The sequence below is a fragment of the Octopus bimaculoides genome, chromosome 7 (genome assembly GCF_046866305.1).
Source record: "Octopus bimaculoides isolate indiv1 chromosome 7, ASM4686630v1, whole genome shotgun sequence".
Classification (NCBI taxonomy): Eukaryota; Metazoa; Mollusca; class Cephalopoda; order Octopoda; family Octopodidae; genus Octopus; species Octopus bimaculoides.
Window position 1 is genome coordinate 43,947,848 of NC_142934.1, and position 5,000 is coordinate 43,952,847.

The window sequence follows — 5,000 nt, forward strand, 5'->3', positions numbered from 1 at the left end:
TTCACCCATTCCCTCAAAGTAAAGCTCTGTGTCTATAATACTAAGGTTTCTGACCTGGGGTCTGCAAGGGTAATACTGGTAGTCCGTGAACTAACTTCAAAATTTCATGTATATATATATATATATATATATATATATATATATATATATATATATATATATATGGGAGAATATACAAAAAATAACAACAGACGAGGACAGGTGGTGTAAATAACAAAAGTATATATTAGTATGACGCTCGGGAATACGGAAAGTCTTTGACGTTTCGAGCTACGCTCTTCAACAGAAAGAATACGGAGACAAGGAGAAAAACACGGAGAAAAAAAAATTGAATAGTGTTCAGTCAACGGTCAATCATAATAATATATATAAATATATATATATATATATATATATATATATATATATATATATAAGGATAAGAATATTAAAAGAGGGGCGTGGGAAAACACATTTAAATAAATGGGTTGGGAACCACTGTCGGAAACCACTGTCAAAAGTATGAGAGCCACCGCTATAGTACAAAGAATTATTATTATAAACATTATGGCGGCCACTGACAAAATCATTAGTACTCGGACAAGATGATTTGCGGTATTTCGTCCATCTTCATATTCTGAGTTCAAATTCCACCGAGGTCGACTTTGCTTTAATCCTTTCGGGATCGGTAAATTAAGTGTCAGCTGAGTACTGAAAGTTGATGTAATCGACTTACCCAATACCCAAAAAGATTCCATGTATTGTGTCTATAGAAGAACAGATTATTATCAATATTATTATTATTCATTGACAGAGCAGTGCTTGCCATTAAGGTGACACTGGGGTACAAATATACGAAGCCCAATATACCCATCATTACTACCTATCTGATAAGTGTACAACAGGCACAGGAATTACAACCATATGTACGCGAAATGGTGAACTCTATCAAGATAAATAGCGCGTGGCCTTGCGGTTGGAGCCCAGTTACAATTTTCTTCAGGTTGAGTAGCCCCTCCCACTCAAAAGGTCCATGAATGAGGTTTGTTTAAGGATGATGAATGAACCACACATATTTCCTGAGGTGAGTTATTCAAGCCCCAAAGAATTTTTCTCAAAATATAACTATGATACTCTCCCACTACTTCTGCTTGCGATGAGAGATGCACATATCGTCAGACAATAAGGGATTTTCTCACCTTGTTAAGGTCAAGCAACTGACACAAAAATCTGTTGTACTGAGCAGAATATTTGCTGCAGCCCGTCTTTTATATCATAGAAAAACACGTACACTATAACACTTCCAGTCAGTTAAGATCAGAAACCTAAAAGTCACTCCATGGTACTGCATCAGGGTAGTTCTTCTTCTTCTTCTTCTTCTTCTTCTTCTTCTCCTGCTCCTGCTCCTTCTTCTTCTTCTTCTTCTTCTTCTTCTTCTTCTTCTTCTTCTTCTTCTTCTTCTTCTTCTTCTTCTCCTGCTCCTTCTTCTTCTTTTTCTTCTTCTTCTCCTCCCCCTCCTCCTTCTTCTTTTCTTCTTCTTCTCCTCCTCCTCCTCCTTTTCTCCCCGTCCTCCTCCTTCTTCTGATCCTCCACCACCTCCTCCTTCTTCTTTTTCTTCTTCTTCTTCTTCTTCTTCTTCTTCTTCTTCTTCTTCTTCTTCTTCTTCTTCTTCTTCTTCTTCTTCTTCTTCTTCTTCTTCTTGCTGTTGTTGTTGACAAAATTGGATGTGTCTTCGAACGTTCCTGGTGCGTTTGTTTTTAAAACATTGTTTACACCAGTTGGTGACGCTGTTTCATTGTACATTTTCCCACTATTAATAGAAACGTCAGCAACTCGTTACTAATATTTCTGTGTTTGCTTAGCTACACATGGGGCCATATTCGACCCACAAAATAAGTTCTGCAGGAGTGCAGTCACTTACAATTCAAGAAGATGGCGAATCGCATCGTGTAACTGCTGAGGAACGAAAACAGCGGTGGCGGAAACAGCGGCGGCAGTAGTAGTATTATAATTGTTAGCAACGCAATTCAGAACTCATTAGAGATTAAATAATAAATCCTACTTCATTGAAGAATATAATCCAGTACTTAATCATTTCTAACAGTTTTAAATGAGGAAGCATAACTCATTGAAAAAAATGAAGCAAACCTAACCACTTCTAACATTCTATTCTTACTAAACGAAATCACGTTGATTTAATTAAACCTAGTCATCCCCAACATTTTGGTTATCTCCCTTATACCGAAAAAATCCCTGATTACCTTCCCCTGTCTGGAACTAACATACTTCACATCATTACGAAAAGATGACACAATATCGGTGTCAACATTTAAATTTAAATGTTGAAGTGGATCCAACGGTTTTTGTGTGTTTCTTAAATGGCTTATAAACATCTTCCACGCTGCAATTATTTATAATTATATATATAATTATTAATTTAACGTATAAATCACCAATATATCTTTATTGCATGCTGTATTAAACGTGATTTCATCCTTTTATTCTAATATTTGTCTAGATATAGATATATAGATATATAGATATATATTCAGGTTTGTATATTACTGAGTTGTCTGAGATGATGCAGCCAACTGTTTCATAGTGCTGGTTGCACATTCTGCATTTGCTGTTTAAACTTGAATTTATATTTTTGCCTTTTTATTTTGTCTATGGTCAGGCGTCGGTCATGTGCAGTGAGAATCCATTCTTCCGTTTCAGCTTTTCTTTCAGAGCCTTTCAGCCGTTGATGGTTATAATTCCGTTTAATTTATGTGCCCAAATTTGCAAGATATTGGACATGGAGAGATTTTCTTCTCCGTTTTTTTTTGTCTTTATGTTTTGTTTACTGTTTTCATATTGAGTTTTGTCCATTTAATTATTTCATTTGTTTTTTGTCATCTGAGTGCAATGCCTCAGTGAATTTTCTTTCTGTTTTGTACTTTATTACCTTCTACTGCATTAGTAAAAGCAATTTGTTTTTTCGCGTTCCTTTACTACTTATAGTAATATAGTATTTTGTTTCTAACTATCTTTCTTCTCCAACTTGATTTTTTTTTGTAATATTCTGTGTCAGCCACGTTCTTCTTCAAATCATGGTAGGTATGTTCTGTCTGAGTCTGCTTTAGATTTGTGGTTTCAGTATCTTATTACTAGTTTCCTCTTGTTCTGCCTGTCTCGATTCCAGTTTCTCATTTTGAAGTTGCAATTTATGATTAGCAGGACTACACCGTTTAACGCCATTCTTTTATTTTTATCATTGAGTTCAAGTTTTATTATTAGTATATTTTTTCTGTATTAATATTTCCTAATTTTCTCCTTCCCTTCTGTGCACTATACTTTAACGAGTTTGTCAATTGTAAACAATTGTTGTCAAATTATTTGATTTCCGTTACAGTGCCTTCTTTTTTCTTTTTCGAGAGACATAATTACAAAGGAAAAATGATTTTAAAATCCAAACTGAATTCGATAAATCTAGTCACTGCAATGAGTATCTGTGCATTTTCAGTGGTTCGTTATAGTGCGTCAATTCTCAGGTCGATTGAAGAAGATATATCAAAGCTAGAGGGAAAGACGAAAAATTATAAATGGATTGTACATGAAGAGAATGCATGATTGTAGAGGTTTCATTAGTATGAGTCATTGTATAAGGAATGAAAGGAGAACACTTACAGAATATTTGGTAGAGAAACGAATAGTTGTTGCAATATGCAGCAGTAGATATGGTTGTAAATGCAGAGAAATTATTTATTAATAAAGAATTGATGAGAAGAGAAAAGAAGTTCTGAAAATGATAATGCATGGTCAGTTGAAAGAAATACAATGGATATTAAGGATAAAACATCCAGGACATGGCTTAAGCAAGGCAATTTGAAGTGTACTACTGAAAGACTTATAATTGTGGCACAAGACCAAGATTTTGATGCCTGTTCGGTGAAATATAACATCTGCATGTTACATTTCGTTGAAATATAACACCACGATGTGCATACTGTAAAGAGAATGTGGAAAATGTATCTCATTTGGTAAGTGGATATGAGAGCCTGGCACAAAAAGAATACAAGCCCTGTCATGATAGAGTCTGTACTTTCAGAGGCTTTTATATCGTACATACTAATGCGAAGGAACAAAGTATTTGTATGAGAATGTACCTAGCAAAGTAATGCAGGAGGATTGGAAAGCAGTGATATTCTGGGATTGTGAATTACTGATTGATACACTAAGTGAGCATTACCGAACGGATAGCGTTGTATTGAACAAGAAACACCAATACTATCAGATTATTGACGTAGCCATACCATATGAGGTGAATATTTCGAGTAAAAATGTAGAAAAAAAAGCAAGTATTCCGACTTGATATCAGAGAATCGAAGGCTATTTGGATTGCGAGAGGGAAATGTAAAAATGATACCAGTTGTGATCAGGGCATTAAGATCAATCCGAATTAAACTTCAAGACTTCTTCAAGTGGTTTGGAATACCATGCGATATTGTTTTCATAGAAAAATCTGCTTCGGTAGGTACTCCACACATTTTAATAAAAGCATTGTCTACCTGAGTTCTTTATTAAGAGATGACTAAATACCCCGGTGCATTTTCCGTCTACACTGCTTAAAAAAGCATCAACAGAAACAATAGCAACAATAACAATTATTCACCCCTGGAAACGTCTGTGTTTTGTTCATCAAGCTTAAACAATGCTTATTCAGAGACCTTTTGAGAAAGATGGGCTAATTGACCTGAAGGAAATTCTAACTGGACCCCACCTGCAAGATCATGCGCTTTTTTATTTTGATATGACATCATCATGTCACGCACATATGGTTATAGACGGAGGTATAATTTCCCCGCTTTTTCTAGATAAGATTTTCTGGTCATTTAAGTGTCCACTTGAAAATACTATAACAGTAACTGCTGTTTGCGAAAACTGGTATATAGATGCCTATTACCTTATATTTATTTATCTTACATTTTTATTTGCATCTAGCATTGTTTCAAATATTAATCTAAAGCATTTGTAATATA